This window comes from Triticum aestivum, chromosome 1D (assembly GCF_018294505.1).
Source record: "Triticum aestivum cultivar Chinese Spring chromosome 1D, IWGSC CS RefSeq v2.1, whole genome shotgun sequence".
NCBI lineage: Eukaryota > Viridiplantae > Streptophyta > Magnoliopsida > Poales > Poaceae > Triticum > Triticum aestivum.
This window is the reverse complement of record NC_057796.1, coordinates 452551081-452569435: the sequence shown is the minus strand read 5'-3', so window position 1 is coordinate 452569435 and position 18355 is coordinate 452551081. Positions and strand designations below refer to the sequence as shown.

At 46.5% G+C, this 18355-nt stretch overlaps 2 pseudogenes; one reads left to right on the top strand and one right to left on the bottom strand.

The window, feature by feature from the left end:
* Positions 1-13411: 13411 nt before the first annotated feature.
* Positions 13412-14693, bottom strand: LOC123160505 (myb-related protein Hv33-like; annotated as a pseudogene).
* A 93-nt stretch (positions 14694-14786) lies between these two features.
* LOC123160497 (myb-related protein Hv33-like) lies at positions 14787-16445 on the top strand (annotated as a pseudogene).
* The last annotated feature ends 1910 nt before the right edge of the window (positions 16446-18355 follow it).

The following is an 18355-nucleotide window of genomic DNA, read 5'->3' as shown; positions in this document are numbered from 1 at the left end:
ACCTTGGGCGATGCTAGGGGATTTTAATGAAGTTTTGCATGGTCATGAACATGATGGTGTGGGACCACGCAGCCAAGCCCAAATGGATGGTTTTAGACATGTGGTTGATGTGTGTGGTCTAACAGACATTGGCTATGTGGGAACAAGCTGGACTTTTGAGAAAAAAGTTGTAGGGGGGTCATATACTAGGGTCAGACTGGATAGATGCTTGGTTAATCCAGCTTGGTCCCTAAATTACCCAATCTCAGTCTTGGAACATAAAACAGCGGCTAGCTCCGACCACGTTCCGATCCTACTACGTATACGTGATTTGCATGCATGCAGGCTGGGACCCAAGTCCTTTAAATATGAATTAATGTGGGAGAGGGAGCAGTCACTTTTTGATGTTGTTGGTACTGGGTGGAACAGCAGGCCTGCGGCTTCGGTGGCTGAGCTGCATGGAAAACTAGGCGCCCTGGCGAGCGACCTTTCTGCTTGGGATCGGAGCGAGTTTGGCAGTGTCAGGGATGAGATCAAAAAACTAAAAAACAAATTGGAGCTGCTGCGCGCGGTTCCAGGAAGATTGGGACCTAATCATGAGGAAATAAAAGTGTGCGACAGGCTTGTCGAACTCTTCCATTGAGAAGAGATTCTCTGGCGCCAGAGAGCGAGGCTGGATTGGCTGAGACATGGAGACAAAAACACTTTCTTTTTTATTTGAGGGCGAGCAGGAGGAGGCGGAAAAATCAAATTAAATCTCTGCAAGTACCGGATGGCCAACTTACTGAAGATAGAGAGGAGATGGAAGCTCATGCTTCGACTTTTTATAAGAACCTATACACGTCAGAGGGAGTCAACAATATGGAACAGGTTATCGACACAGTACCCCGTCGCGTCACAGACGCCATGAACGAGGTTCTCGAGGCTCCATACGAGCAAGATGAAATTAAGCAAGCCCTGTTCCAGATGTTTCCTACCAAAGCACCTGGCCTTGATGGCTACCCAGCACATTTCTTCCAACGTCATTGGGACGTGTGCGGTGCTGAAGTCACTAGTATCGTGATCAAAATAGTGGAGGGAAAGGAATCAGCCGCATGCATTAACAACACCATTCTGGTTTTGATCCCCAAGGTGAAAAATCCTACACTCCTTACTCAGTTTCGTCCTATCAGTTTGTGTAATGTTTTGTACAAGATTGCTTCCAAAGTCATATCCAACAGACTCAAGGTGGTGTTACCAGACATCATTTCAGAAGAACAATCGGCTTTCGTGCCCGGCACACTGACAATGTCATCACAGCGTATGAATGCTTGCATTTCATGAAGCGAAACAAAGCCAAAAAACATCAATCCTGTGCTTTGAAGCTTTATATGATGAAAGCATATGATAGGGTCGAATGGGCATACCTATGCGCAATAATGCTTAAGCTAGGCTTCACAACAAGGTGGGTGGACATAGTTATGAGCCTAGTGACATGTGTAAAGTTCTCAGTCATGTTCAATGGACGGAAGCTTGAAGAGTTTCAGCCCTCAAGGGGATCCGACAGGGGGACCCAATATCTCCATACTTGTTCTTGCTAGCAGTAGAGGGCCTTTCGTGCCTCCTCAAATCAAAAAGTGAGTCATCCAACCTGAGTGGGTTACAAGTGGCGTCTACGGCACCACGAGTTAACCACCTCTTATTCGCTGATGACAGCCTGCTGTTTTTTAAGGCAAATAGTATGGGTGCTACCGAGGTAAACCAACTGTTGGAGACCTACTGTCAAGCAACGGGCCAACGCATAAATTATGCTAAATCATCGATTTTTTCAGCAAAGGGGTCCCAGATAGTGTGCGACAAGAGATCAAAGAACTGTTGAATGTCCCAACTGAAACACTCAATGAAAACTATCTAGGTATGCCTTCCGATATTGGTACCTCAAAAAATGGTTCCTTTAAATTCTTGAAGGATCGTTTGTGGAGTAAAATCCAGGGCTAGATTGAGATGACATTGTCCACGGCTGGGAAGGAAGTGCTGGTCAAGTCCGTTGCTCAAGCAATACCGGTATATTCCATGTCTTGTTTTAAATTACCCAGAGGCCTGTGTGAGCACCTGAATATGTTAATCAGAAAGTTTTGGTGGGGCAGTAAGGAAGACAAGCGCAAGCCCCACTGGGTGTCCTGGGAGGCAATGACCCAACCAAAAAGCATGGGAGGCTTGGGCTTTAAAGATTTTGAGCTCTTCAACTTGGCTATGTTAGCTAAACAAGCCTCGCGGCTGTTACAATGTCCTGATTCCTTAAGTGCACGACTACTCAAGAGTATTTACTATCCAAACACCACAATCCTGCATGCCACTTTGGGAAGCCATCCTAGCCAGATCTGGAGGGCCATCTTGGAGGGAAAGGACGTTCTCAAACAGGGTATCATCAAGAGGATAGGTAATGGGTCGGACACTTTAATCTGGGAGGACAACTGGCTGCCAAGAGGGGAAATGATGTGGCCATATGGGTGTCGGGTGCTGAATCCACCAACACATGTTTCACAGCTTATAGATGCAACCTCAGCCACATGGAATAAGCAGTTGCTGGATGAGGTGTTTCTTCCTTTCGATGTTACAGTAATCATGAGTATCCCCCTATGCACAATGAACACACCAGATGTGTGGAGCTGGATGTTTGAGAAGAAAGGCCACTTCTCCGTGAGGTCGGCCTACAACATGTTGGTTGCAACTAGGCAAAGAAGAGAGGCCTGGTTGGAAGGGAGGGCCGCGGCTTCAAGGTCAAGCAATGAAGAAGGTTCATGGAAATCCCTGTGGAAAACAGAGGTACCCGAAAAACTGAGAATGTTCTTATGGCGACTAGCCAAACAATCAATCCCCACTGAGGATATCAGGGCACACAGACACATGACCACGTCCAGTTCATGCGGCTTTTGTGGCGTCCATGACTCGTGGCGCCATTCTCTCCTCGACTGCACGGTCTCCAGATGTACATGGGTGCTGGTCGATGAGGAATTAAGTGCTATGTTGGTTGCCAACACAGAAACAAACGCAAGAAACTGGTTGTTTACCCTTATAGAAACTCTCCAACATGAGCAGTTCATCAGAGTTGCAGTAACACTTTGGGCAATTTGGGCGTCGAGGCGCAAGGCAATCCACGAAGGGATCTTCCAAACTCCGCATGCAATACACAATTTTATCACACGCTTCATTGATGAACTGGATGTTGTGAGGGCAGGGGAGCCTAGAAGAAGCGGGCCAGTTCAGATGCCTAGTGCCTCGCGTAGACCAAAAGCACCACCAGAGAACTTTGTCAAGATACAAGTTGATGCGGGTGTTAGGGCCTCAAGAGGAGGATCAGCGGTAGCGGTATGCCGTGACAGAAATGGGATCTACCTGGGAAGTTCTGCACTGGTGATTGCTGGAGTGGCGGATCCAGCTACCCTGGAGGCGATTGCTTGCAGAGAGGCTATTGCTTTGGCTCAAGATTTAAATGTGCAGCAAGCCATGATCACTTCAGACTCGAAGCAAGTCATTGGAGATATCCATGGAGGGAACAAAGGACTTTATGGTCCGATCATTACTGAAATTAAAGCTAGAGCCTCTTTTTTGAATTGTACTTTTTCTTTCAAGGGTCGTGCAACCAATATGGATACACATAGATTAGCTAAGTTTGCTCTATCCTTAGTTCCGGGGTCATGTATGGCTTGGCCAGCCTCATCCCCCGACTCGTATCCCACACTCTGTGGTTTTTGATTAATAAAGTTGGCTTTACCCCTAAAAAAAAGAGGGAGGGAGGGGATAACGAGTGCATGCAAATCTTTTGCCACGCGACAAGCACGTCTCCTCGGATCGATGTCTGGCCTGCGCCTTGAATTCTCCGACGAAAACCTCGGACGGCCAGCGACGCCAACGGCAGGGGCGATCTGGCGCGTCAATTGTAAGGTGCCGTCATCATAATTACAGGAGAAACAACTGCTACACGTCATATAAAAGCTGAAAAACGAGGCGACATGGCCTCATCGTGAACAGTTCCCCGGTGGAAAAATGTAGCCAGCCGCCGTATTCTTGTCGTGTGTCCCGCAGGAGGAATCAAATCGATCCGTACGCCTGGCTCTCCATCCTGCATGCATGGCCATACATGCTGCTCGCTAGTGCGTGCGTCGACCGATCGATCAATCAGTTCCATATCTTTGATCAATCAAGTGGTGGTCGATCGGGGCCGTGCAAGCGTGGGTCTCATTTACTTCAGTGGCACGCTAGGTGTGGGTGAGATTTGATCGTCGTCGACGTCGCCTAGGATCAATTCGGAGTTGGTACACGAACACGACGGCTGCTGATGTGAACTCTGGCCTCGTCGAGATCATGCGTGGTCTAGAACTCTGGACATCAACTAATCGGAGATGACACGTGCACAGGTGGCTGGCCTGCGACCGTGTGGTGCAATCGGCCAATCGACCGTGGCGCGTTCGCGTTTGCGTTTGGAGGGGTAGCACGAGCTCGGTCCTTGACATCGCTTGGTCTGAGTCCTAGCGCGCCACCACTAATCATCGTGTGCAACTGCATGCATGCAGTGGAATGTGATGTCAACTATATTTTCATAGGAATTATAAAGGATTAGAATCTTTAGGAATTTTTTCTAGGTTGGTTGTGTGATTCACAGGATTGATTCCTATAGGAATTTTTTCTAAGGATTTCTTTGTACTATTTCCCATAGGATTTATATGGCGTCCAGTGAAACCTCTTTGAAAAAAGTCCTTTATTTTTTCTGTGATACAATCAAACATCACGAAATCCTGTAGGATTGAAATAAGCATGACATTTTAATCCTATCTTTTTTCTATTCCCATGTTTTGAGAATCCTGCAAATCAAAGAGACCCTTAACAATGCTAGTGTCAGCCTCTGTGAGGTTAAGTAAGGGTATACATGCACAACTGCGCCCCACCCACTATAAACGAAGAAAACTGCACGAAGAAACTGAGAAATTGTAGTTCCTGCGACTGTTTACTGATCTAACTGTTTAAAATGGTAGATGAAGCAATGATGGAGAAAAGAAAAGTTTTACTAGTTTCTAAGTAATCATCACCTTCGTGCCAGTTCCCTGCATCATCCTTAGATCGTTTGATGTTTGCTCCATTTTCTTCAACAGTGTGATGAAAAGATATAAATTTGAACTAAAACTACGACACTTATTTTGGGTCGGAGGGAGTATCATATTTTGATGGCCATATTGAGCCGATACAGGCATGCACGCTGAACCCAATAAATCTCCCCCTTTTCAACTGTATCTTCTAGTAGCATTTGAATTTATTTCTGGCGGTCCGCCACTTCATCTGATAGAGCTATACCAATCACGCACAAATATGAGAACATACTAATATGCTCCATTAGATCATAGTATCGATCACATATCAAATTAACAGTTAATACTCCCTCCGTTCGAAAATACTTATCATCAAAATGGATAAAAAAAGATGTATCTAGAACTAAAATACGTTTAGATACATCCCCTTTTATCCATTTTCATGACAAGTATTTCCGGACGGAGGGAGTACTTTACTATACCTATATATGAATTCAAGTGGCCACACGTTGATCGTTAATTCGTCATATTTATGGAGTTTCTTATAGAGAAATTATGGAGAGGTTGGTGCATGCATGTGCAGCGTTCTAGGCTGTTGCCATCGGAACAGATGGCGTGATGTGCACTTGTCTTGCATGAGTAACCGGCATGATTAAGTTGTTCCGTACCGTGGTCGGAGGAGGGCTAGTTGATCAGCCATGCATGAATACTCCAATTTGTTGCCCTTAAACCAAACCAAGCCGTGCGCTGATGACCAGCTAGCTCGCCTAATCTAGGCTGCCTTTTTCATGATGGGCCTAGCTTGTACTGATTTTTAGACTATATATATCTTGTGCTTGTAGCTGTTCACAGCATATTGATTGAGTGTTTTGTGTTCTTTCTAGTATTGGTTAATTAAGGTAGGGGATCTGAATTGTATGATGTCATATGAAGTTTGAGTGAAGTAACTGAAGAACACTGCAACTTTTATGAGACCACTTCTATTTGTTTTCTTCTGCCTCTAAACTCTCTAGCTAGGGCTAAGCTACTGGCATTTTTGCCATGGAAAGAAGTCGATGTACATGTTGTTTTCACTACAAGGTTATTAGTTTTTTTATCATGGTTATAATTCGAGAACAGTGATTGCACCATGGTTCCCCATCACATGCATGTCTCACTCGAAGCCATAATAATTCCTCCGGTGAAAAGGCGCGCACACCCGTCACAACAACCTTAAAATAATCTTGTCAAATTGCGATATATCTATATAAGCCACAGACGACAAAAACCAACAATATTCTGGCGTTGCAGCAAGAACCAACAATGAAAATCATGCATGCCGCTTGCTTCCCATGAAATCCTTCTTCTCTGATGCCGACCTTGAAAATTCTAGTTTCTTGTGGGAACCTCCGTGGGTACTTTGAGACGGCTGCAGAAAAAACGTGTGCCGAAGCATCGATCGATCGAAACTGCACATATATGTAGAGGAGTTGGCGGGCGAAGTGTCGGCACGAGCAGAATTTGTTGCAGCACAGCTTGCCGCGGCGGAATTTGTCAAACATGATATACTGAGAATTAAGGGGATGGACGTACGCTTGTCCCCCGTGTGAAAGAAGGATCAAACTTTCCACGAGTAAATGAAAGGTGGTGCATGGAGGACCAGACAGGAGAAATGGACAAGACTGACAAGATTATATGTGCAGTTTCCGAAGGAATAATGTAGCTAGCCGCCGTGTTGGTGTGTCCTTCACGAGAAATCTGGAAATAGCAAAATGATCAACCAGAAAGCTAACTTCCAGTCGGCTGGAAGTTAGCGACAAATCCGGATGATTCGCGAGCCGCTCGATCCGTTTCTCGCGCACGACAAAACCGCTCGATCAGCTTCTGCTTTCGCGTGTAAACAGAGCTCAAAAAATAAAATAAAAAATAGGGTCACTACTAGGATTCAAACACGCAACCTGTTGGTTGTGGCCATGACACGCTACGAGCTGAGATGAGTATCTGTTCTATTTCGTGTACAGATTAGTTGGTATTTTATACCTTAGTAAATGACAACGAGAAAGGAAGACCACAGTGCCTTTGACGAGAGGATAAAACCATTTGCTCCAAGTTTTTTAAAGGACTGATGCAACGTGTTTTGTACTTCACCTGTCTCTTTTTTGTAGTGATGAATATTTTCTAGAGAAATAAATATTTTGCTCCTATCGAATTCGAACATCAGTCTTTTTCTCGTGTGTTATCCCTCGGTAAATTCTTTTAAATGAGCCCGCTAATTATACACACTACAAACATGATATCTTATATACAAATATCGTGGTAGTGTTTTTGACCCCAAACAGAACTAGTGTAAACATACCCTCGATACCTTTTTGTATGAATAGCATGGTAACTCACACATCGCATACCTGATAACTTATGCACCAAGGTCCTGGTAACTTTTAGCGACGCGGGGGGGGGGGGGGGGGGGGGGGGGTTGATGAAATATACCCGATAACTTTTTTGTGTGAATAGCATGATAACTCACACATTGCAGACTTGATAACTTCTGTACCCCCAGCGGTCTTAAGGTAGCGAAATTCCTTGTCGGGTAAGTTCCGACCCGCATGAAAGGCGTAACGATCTGGGCTCTGTCTCGGAGAGAGGCTCGGTGAAATAGACACGTCTGTGAAGATGCGGACTACCCGTACCTAGACTCTTTGTCTGGAATAGGTCGCGTACAACCCCCCAGAGGGAGACTCGAATTATTTACTTCTTTGTTAAAATAGATTATATGGCCATGATGGTTGGGCAAGTGGACAATGCCCAGGTGGGTAGACCCATATAGGCAGAAATTTGATTTCGAGTCAAAGGGTGCTTTTTTTAGGTTTTCCAGTCCTTTTACCTTTCAGAACCTTGCCGAACACCTTTCGTTTTATGGACCAGGACCAATTTCACCTCAGATCATGGTCAAGTCATAACTGACCGGATAACGTTCTCTCAAGGACCTGCCAAATACATGCGATCTAGCTCATTCTTTTTTAAGCCCTGTAAGCCTAATAGAACCTTGTTTCTTGGGCCAAGTCAGCCTATAAGTAAGTAGGGCTGAATACAATTTAGTCCTGGTAACTTTCACGACGAAAGGGGGTGGGGGGAGTTGATGAACTTTTGTGTTAATAACATGGTATCTCACACATCACAAAACTGATAACTTATGCACCCCATCCTGGTAACTTTGACAACGAGGGTGTGTGTGTGGGGGGGGGGGCGTTGATGAAATATCCCCTCCGCAGCTTTTGTGTCAATAGCATGGTAACTCACACATCATAGACCTGATAACTTATGTACCCCAGTCCTGGTAACTTTGGTGATGGGGGTGGGGGTGAGAGTTGATGAAATATCCCCTTCGTAGGTTTTGTGTCAATAGCATGGTAACTCACACATCATAGACCTGATAACTTATGTACCCTGGTCCTGGTAACTTTGGTGACGGGGGTGGGGGGAGAGTTGATGAAATATCCTCTTGGTAACTTTTGTGTGAATAGCATGGTAACTCACCCACCGCATACTTGATAACATATGTACCCCGATCCAAGAAACTTTGGCGACCGGGGTGGGGTTGGGGAGTTGTTGAAACATATCATGGTAACTTCTGTGCAAATGACATGATATTTTACATATGAAGACATGATAACTTATGTACACCCCATGGTATTTTTCTAGGGCCACATGGTAACTTTGACATGATATTTATGCACCGCGGACCTCATAACTTACGTTCAACCACCATGTTGAATTCGAGGAAAAATCGTTGAAACATAACTCCTCCGGTAACTTCCATGTAAGTTTGTGACAATTTTATGCATGAGAGACCAGACCTAATATCTTACGTTTAAACACCATGATATCTTTCATCCAAGGGAAAAAGTTTTTGAAACGTTCACCGGTAATTTCCGTGTTAAATTATCATACTTCCCCATGCTAAAGTTATCATGTTGTAACCTTCTCGTACTGTAGTTACCAACCCTATCATGATATAGTTATCATGTTGCTCATACCATAGTTATCACGCTGGTCATGCCAAAGTTACCAAGCCCAAGTTTATTACTTTTCTGATATGGCGGAAATAAGAAAGGTTCAAATGACATTGTTTATCTAGAATACACAACAACTAAAGATGGCTCAGTTGGCTATTCGGCTCAATAGCTATTGCATAGACCTAGGTTTGAATCCTCTTTCAAGCACTTTTATTTTCTTCTCATATTATGCAACAAAAAACAAAAAAACCCACTAGCGATTTATTGTTTCCATCTACAGCTTTTGAGAGAAGGAAAAAAATCAGTGGAAGCGAAGCACTATCTAATGGTCAAATCGTATGTGTGTCTAGCCCTCGGTTGCGCATGCATGGCCATGCAAGTACTCCTGTCCGGTCTTGCGTGATATAGTTGTTTTCTTTATTTTTAATATATACTAACAGATTGATGTAAATCTTGATGAAACCCACGCACATGCAGTTTGTTCCCTATGATTTCCTAACTGCTCTAAAAATATGTACATTTGTGTATGGGAAGAGCAATACAGCCGGACTTGGCAAATCCGACCCCTAAACGTCTGCAGACATGTTCGGTCGTGTCTGTTCCCAGCTCGACGCGCCCCTTATATGTCCTAGCGGATAACCATACTCCTCAATTCCAAACAGTCAAAATCCATGCAATCAATGTACGTGGATCATATATCACAAATTCATCACAATTCAACAATGCAACAAAACAAATTAAATCACATATCAACAATCTAGACATGCGAAAATGAAGTTCAAGTCTGGGCCACGGCTGGCCAATGTGATGGATCACTCGTCGGACGCCATCTGTGCCACCTGCTCTGCCGCGGCCACCATCTATTTTGCGTCCGCTACTGCCATTGCCGCTCTCGCCACCTCATACTCCGTAAGTTTGTTGATCTTTTTCCCTTCAAGCCACTTTCTTGCTTGCTTATCCAAGAGACTTGTGTCTATCAACATTATCCTCAAATCCTCCATGTCTCAAATAAGTTGCAACCTCTTCTTCTCGTGCTCTATTGATTCAAAAGTCCCAGCCTTCTCGAGCTCCCATTTGAGTAACGCTTCTTTTTTCTCCAACTCTATCTTATCCCTCTCAAATTGCAACTTATTGTTCACCCTCTCTTGGTCCCAATACATTCATTCTTTCCGCGCATCCAACATGAGCTTAAACCTCTCCTCTTTCTTGTCCCCCCTGTGGATAAAATGCATGTCTATGTGGTGGACATTTTTGTCGCCCAGGCGTCCTCCCCTTCTCCCACTTGTTTCCGATTATTCTTTGGCACGGTGTCTCTTCCATTCTCTCCTATAACTTCTTCCTTTTCGTCATCCACTCGAATGGATTGGTGGAAGCTTGAGCGATCATTTGCTTTCAACCTCTTGGTGCCTTTTTGACGTCTTGCACAACTTGATTCCACTTTGGTTAGGCTTCAATTTAATCCTACAATGGATAAAATCGGACGACTTCTTCTTGACTTGTTGAAACAAAGCGGCGGCCAACACCATCTATCAAACAATAATATAATCATGAGAATCTAACTTTAAAAGCTAGCAATGTAAATTATGACTAACTTTGCAATTCAACTTATGTGAGTTTGGACTTCAATCTCACTTTGATTCTGGCCAAGCATGAAAGCACGGTGGTCGAGAAACTTGTCCACATTTTCTGGGATGGTGGACCATCTATGTTGGAGAGAGATCACATTGCAGTTGGTAATGATAGGATGTGACTTCACATATTCCTTGTGTTCATGATAGTGCTTGTGGATCTTCTCCCAATACTTGTTGCCCTTTTGCCACGTGCCACCTACAGGGTCCATGCTTGTGGCAAACCAAGATTTGACCGACAAAACATCCTCAAATGTTGTGAATGTTGTACCTCCACTACTAGGAAAAGGCCTGCTAGTGGCGCACCTGTTTTGCCTACTAATGGCGCACTACAGGTGCACCACTAGCATCACGCCATTAGAATTTTTTATGCGCCATTAGTATCTGGTATACTAATGGCGCACCAGGCAGTGCGCCATTACTATCTGACTTAGTAATGGCGCACCACATAGAAGTGCGCCATTACTAACATTTTTTTCAAAAAAAATTCAAAAATATTTTTTCAAAATTTTCTTAATCTCGGGTCAAATCGCACTCACTTAACTTCAGAGTTCTATCCAACCCCAGCACCAGCTCACTTAACAGGCACTTGTTGATATATCTAGCATATCAATCTTATTAAACCCTGTTGATGTCTAGGACTTTGTTCATGTTCATGAGTGTGATGAAATTTTGAAAAAATATTTCAAACTTCTGTTCATATTACGTATCATATTTTGAACATTTTTTCAAAAAAAAATTGAAACTATTTTTTTTTCTGTTACTAGTGGCGCACCTAGCAAATGGTGCACCACTAGTAAGTTTGAATTTATTTTCCATTTCCCCCTCGAGATCTTAAAAGTCTCGTATCTTTTTTTCTGTTAGGTTTTTGGGGATTCTAAAAATGTTCAACGGGGTTCCCCCGATTGAATTCGGATGTATCTTTTCGAGTAGATGATTTTTCATATAAAAACGTTTTAATCCGAGTTCGTATGCAAATGTTATGCCCATTTTACAAATTCCAGAGAGATTTTGCAAATAAAGTCAAAATTCATATTTGTAAATTTTCCCAACAACTAGACCACATATCACATGGGAAACTTATTTTATTTTATTTTTTTGACATTTTCTTTTATTTTTTCTAAAACTGAAAAGGCGGTCCCCGGGGTGGGGGGTGCATTCGGTGGAATTTTTGGGCAAAGTTAGTAGTGGCGCACCGAGGGTGTGGTGCGTCATTACTAGTTAAAACTAGTAATGGCGCACTATTACTAGTTAAAACTAGTAATGGCGCACTATTACTAGTTAAAACTAGTAATGACGCACTGTCCCTTGATGCGTCATTACTAGTTTTAAAATAAAAAATGAAAAAAATTGTTAATAGTGGCGCACCGAGGGTGTGGTGCGCCATTACTAGTTAAACTAGTAATGGCGCACTATCCCCTGGTGCGCCATTACTAGTTTAAAAAAATAAAAAAAATTGTTAGTAGTGGCGCACCGTGGATGTGGTGCGCCATTAGTATTTGGACACTAATGGCGTACCAACACATGGTGCGCCATTAGTATATAGTAGTGGCGCATCACATGTGTGGTGCGCCATTAGTGTCCATATTATCTATAGCCCTTTTCCTAGTAGTGCTCTTGCCTTGTGTACCTTTGCCCTTTTTTCTTCCTAGTACCCGATGTTCCCCCAACATCAAGTGTAGGACAATTTGGATCCCTCAACCCATATTCCATACCGTTCGTAGGCTCTTGACTCTGGTTGATCATCTTGGCCACGTAATTTTCCTAAAATGATCATGATTCCAAATAAACTTATGTAATATGCAACTAACTCTTTCAAATGACATATGTAGCTAATTGATCAAATGACATAGCGAATATAACGAACAAAGGGATACAAAATGGAGCAAAATTTGTACCGTCTCCTTCTGGAATGTTCTGTCAAACAATAGCTGGGCAGACCGGACGTCAGCACTGCCGGTGCTTGTCTGCACCCGTTGGAGTTGTGGCCAGTCGCACACCTCGTCGTCCTATCCTTGTGTTTCCGTAAATCCATCCGGAATCACTCGATTGGCCATTGATCGATGTCAGTCGCGAGCGGGGCAGATGGTGCCTTCGTTGCCGGCGGCAGGATGAATGGGTGTTGGGCGACCAGGCGTAGCGGAGGGGACATATCCTCCTAGAGGTCCACAACATCCTTGGTCGGAACTTCCTGCGCCACCGCTTCCCTCTTGCACTGCTTCCTTCGTCGCTCCCTCCGGGCGACGTTCTCTGGCTTGCAGCTCGTGACCAGGGACGGGAGCCCCACGGACGCTGCTGAGGCAACGTCCGTCGTGCCTATGGAGAATGGGGTACCCGGCTACGACTTCTAGGGTGGCGGATGGGGAGCAAAGGTGGAGGACAACGATGACTAGGGCGCGGGATGAGGACGGTGAATTTGATGAACTTGGTCAATTTGGTGTAATTTATGGTGGGTCCTATCTATCGGATCCGACGTGACAAACGTGACCAGTCGTGTTCGGGCCTCCTTATACCCGTCCTAAATTTAGGTTGAATATAAGGAGTGTCGGTCAGTCCTAAAATATAGAGCCGGTTTGAGGAGCCCGACTCTAGATGCTCTAATAAAATACTCATTACCTGCTCAGCATGCTACAAAAAGCAAACCGATGTGCCTATAAAAATGGTACTGCTCTGTGCTACAAATTACTGCTCGAACTCCCGATGTAGCACCAACTTGCGTTCTAATGGAGAGAGAAAGGAAAGTCTAGAACTATTGTCTTAAGTTGAAATCGAAATGAGGCTCTGTTCTGGGCAGGGCAGCGAGAACTTGCGCTCTAGCGGTGCGTCGTGTTGCCGCTCCATCTCCCCCATGGTCCAGTGCGGCACCTCGCCGTCGAGCACGCTGCCCACCTTGCCGCCGTAGTTCCAGTTGCTGCTGTTGCTCGAGCTCTCCCCGTAGCCCAGGTTCTCTGACACGTCCAGCACGCAGCTGTAGCCGGCCGCGCCAAACCCGGCATCGTCGTCCACGCCCTCCTTGCCGCCGCCGAATTGGCCGTACAATGCTGCCGCGCCAAGGGTCGGAGAACCCGTCACCATAGTCGGTGCACCCGGGAACGGGTCGAATACCACCGGCTGCTTGGGAGCGAGGCTGCCGTCGACCGCCGTGGAAAGGGGTTTATGGTCTTCCTCTTCCGCGTCCGGCAATGCCGACGTGGCCGTGTCGGCGGCGGCCACGGGCTTGTGCATGGCGGGGTCGAGGCCTTGCTGCCGGAGCTTCTTCTTGATGCAGCTGTTCCAGAAGTTCTTGATCTTGTTGTCTGTCCGGCCCGGCAGGTGTGACGCGATCTGAGACCACCTGCAAGCACACACGCATCAGTAATTCGGTACGTTGTCCCGAATCTTTCTGCTAGCTCGATCGATTTTCGCACTGTGAAATTAATATGACCTGAATGCATTGCGCGGACGGACGGAACTATTCCCTAGGATCTCGTGGACATTGACGAGGACGGGGCGGAGGTAGTTGTGCCACCGGAGGCGGCAGCTCTTGCCGCACCGGTGCACCCCGGCCAGCAACGGAGGCCGTGCCGGATCCCGGATGATGTGGTTGTAGTCTTGTAGAGCTTCTCGTCTTTCTCGGGCGACCACAACCCCGTCCGGAGCTTGGGCTGCTGTCCGCCGCCGGACGACGGACGTCCATTGATTCGTCTGTGGTAGCTACTGGCCGGCCTTGTAGCTACTTCCACGACAGGATCGAGCAAGCAGCCAGCCAACGTCGATGGTTGTACACTAATGGCGAATTGGCGGTCGATCAACCGTTGCTTCCTCCCGATCGATCAACCGTTGCTTCCTTCCTCCCGAATTGGGTATAAATGGTCGGGTATATCTGGGAGAAGCGTGAGTGAGAAGAACCGCAAGCTCAGTAAGCTTGGCGAGTGAGGTGGGGCCCGACGACGAGTAGCCCCCCTCCCGCCGACGTGTGGGCGCCGCCAGGAGGGTCCGACAAACCTGTAGACTTGGTCGCAGGTCGAGCTCAGTAACTTGTAGCTGGGCATAGACGATTTTTTGTCAAAAAAAACCCTTGCCCAACAGAATTGACAAAAAAGACCCCTTCCAAATGAAATTGACAAAAAAAGACCCCCTCAGCCATGGCGGCAGCCGCGCCAGGCGACACGTGGCACCTGCCGCCACGGTGGGAGGCCGCCAGCCGGGCAGGCGGCGGCCCGCGGATTACGGTGCAGTTGCTCGCGCGACGTAACGGAGGCCCGGTGGTGGGGCCTGCCGCCTGTGGCTGAGGCGGCAGCACAGGTAGGTAGCCTCGTCGCGTCGTGGCGCACATCACAGTGGCCTAGCCTAGCTACGTAGCCTCGTCGCGTCGTGTCGTCGATCTGAAATACCCCGCATACAGAGAGAAAGAGACGATGGAATTGTTTTCGTAGCATGCATGAGAACGAACATGAAAACTTGTGACGAGACGACAAGAAATGAGATAGAAATGATGCATGGCAGATCAGACTCGGCTTAATTAAACTGCTTACGTAGTTGCCTTGCCCCCCATGCATGTTTATTTAGCATTGGTACGTAGAGCACGCATGCATGTTCCTTAGTCCGTACTGCTCTTAGACGAGCGGCACCGTAGCGCGCATGCAGGGACCTGCCGCCAGCCAGAGAGGCGGCCAGGCCTACCGGCACAGTCCTGCCGCCAGCCCCTGAGGCGGCGGGGGCCCACATCGCCAGCCCGTTCCGTCGTGCCAGCCTTTTGCGGTTATGCCGAGCCTGCCGCCTCGCGGCATGGGCTGCCGCCTCGCACCGTGGCGGCAGGTGCCACGTGTCACCCGGCGCGCCTGCCGCCACGGCCGAGGGGTCTTTTTTGTCACTTTCATTCGGAAGGGGTCTTTTTTACAATTTCGTTTGGTAGGTGGTCTCTTTTAACAAAAAATCGGCATAGACTTGGTCGCGTCGAGCGAGCCGGTCATGTACTCGTGTTCCCCGGTTAAGTTTACAATCTACTGCTACTTGCCAATTTGTACTTCTTTGTTGAACCTCACGTTGCTACCGATCCATTCATCCTAGTACGTACGTACATTAATTTTGCAGTGCTCGCGTTCAAGCAGAGTGGGTGGGCTGAAAGATTTGGGATAACATGCTGAGGCGTCATGCGTGTGTGCTTGCAGTTGCAGGTGGTCACAGATCGCGTCGCACCTGCCGGGCCGGACGGACAACGAGCTCAAGAACTTCTGGAACAGCTGCATCAGAAGAAGCTCCGCCAGCAAGGCATCGACCCCGCCACGCACAAGCCCATGGCTGCCGCCGACACGGCGTCACGGCCACGGCGGCATTGCCGGACGCGGAAGAGAATGACCGTAAGCCCCCTGCCGCGGAGGCTGACGGCAGCCTCGGTCCGAAGCAGCCGCAGGTTTCAACCCCTTCCCCGTGTGCGCCGACTACGGCAGCAGGTTCGTCGAGGACCTCAGCGGGGCGAACGCTGCGGCATTGTATGGCCAGTTCGGCGGCGGCATGGAGTGCCCGGACGATGACGCCGGGTTCGGCGCCGGCGACTACAGCTACGTGCTGGACGTGTCAGAGAACCTGGGCTGCGGGGAGACCTCGAGCAACAGCAGCAACTAGAACTACGTCGGCGAGGTGGGCAGCGTGCTAGACGGCGAGGTGCTGCACTGGGGCAAGGCGGAGCCGGCCTTCGGGGCAGCACGACGCGCCGCTGCCCGTTGGAGCACAAGTTCTCGCTGCCGTGCCAAGAACAGAGCCTCCTCGCAAGTTTCGATTTCAACTTGGAACCATACTTCTGATCTTTTCTTTCTTCTTCCATTTTTTACCCTGTTAAATTATCTCGATTCCCACCAAACATGAAACACCTCGCTAGATGGGCCACGAATATGGTTGTAATTTTTATTTCCTCTCTGTTGTTCTTTGTACTATTATAATTAAAAATGAGTAGATTGAAAGTTTCTCGAAACAAAAACAGGATAGCATTGATCAGGGATTTTATTTTTGCAGGTAGCATAGATTAGGGATTGTACGTACCATATAAGTTTGATTTCTCAGAAACAGATAATACAATACTATAGTAATTAAACCCTTGAAAAAATAAACAATTGGACAATGATATTTGGCACACGTGTGCCACATTGCTAAAAGTGCCACACCATTCTTCTCCCTTCGATCCCACCTCCTCCCGAGCAACCGCCCTCCTTCGATCCCATCTTCTCCGGTTTTTTTTCAGGTCTGTAGTTTAAAATAGGCAAAAAGAAAGGATAGATCAGGGATTTTATTTTTGCAGGTAGCATAGATTAGGGATTGTACGTACCATATAAGTTTGATTTCTCAGAAACAGATAGTACAATACTATAGTAATTAAACACTTGAAAAAATAAACAATTGGACAATGATATTTGGCACACGTGTGTCACATTGCTAAAAGTGCCACACCATTCTTCTCCCTTCGATCCCACCTCCTCCCGAGCAACCGCCCTCCTTCGATCCCATCTTCTCCGGGTTTTTTTCAGGTCTGTAGTTTAAAATAGGACAATGATATTTGGCACACGTGTGTCACATTGCTAAAAGTGCCACACCATTCTTCTCCCTTCGATCCCACCTCCTCCCGAGCAACCGCCCTCCTTCGATCCCATCTTCTCCGGGGTTTTTTCAGGTCTGTAGTTTAAAATAGGCAAAAAGAAAGGATAGATCAGGGATTTTATTTTTGCAGGTAGCATAGATTAGGGATTGTACGTACCATATAAGTTTGATTTCTCAGAAACAGATAGTACAATACTATAGTAATTAAACACTTGAAAAAATAAACAATTGGACAATGATATTTGGCACACGTGTGTCACATTGCTAAAAGTGCCACACCATTCTTCTCCCTTCGATCCCACCTCCTCCCGAGCAACCGCCCTCCTTCGATCCCATCTTCTCCGGGTTTTTTTCAGGTCTGTAGTTTAAAATAGGACAATGATATTTGGCACACGTGTGTCACATTGCTAAAAGTGCCACACCATTCTTCTCCCTTCGATCCCACCTCCTCCCGAGCAACCGCCCTCCTTCGATACCATATAAGTTTGATTTCTCAGAAACAGATAGTACAATACTATAGTAATTAAACACTTGAAAAAATAAACAATTGGACAATGATATTTGGCACACGTGTGTCACATTGCTAAAAGTGCCACACCATTCTTCTCCCTTCGATCCCACCTCCTCCCGAGCAACCGCCCTCCTTCGATCCCATCTTCTCCGGGTTTTTTTCAGGTCTGTAGTTTAAAATAGGACAATGATATTTGGCACACGTGTGTCACATTGCTAAAAGTGCCACACCATTCTTCTCCCTTCGATCCCACCTCCTCCCGAGCAACCGCCCTCCTTCGATCCCATCTTCTCCGGGTTTTTTTTCAGGTCTGTAGTTTAAAATAGGCAAAAAGAAAGGCATTAAAGGGGAATCGAACCCAGACCCTCCCATACGAAACTGACCTGCAACATCCAGTTGCGCTAGCCCACTTAACTGATTAAATATAACTTACATACTAATTGTATCTTCCTGTGGTGAGAATAAACAAAACAAGCAGTGATTAGTAACTGAAAATCCAAACCGGCAGCCTCACTTCTACGGGTTTTGGAACAATGCCCCCCCCCCCTCCGGTCATTGTTACCATGGTGTTTGTACGTAAGTACTCAGATCTGCGGTGAGTAAATTATCACG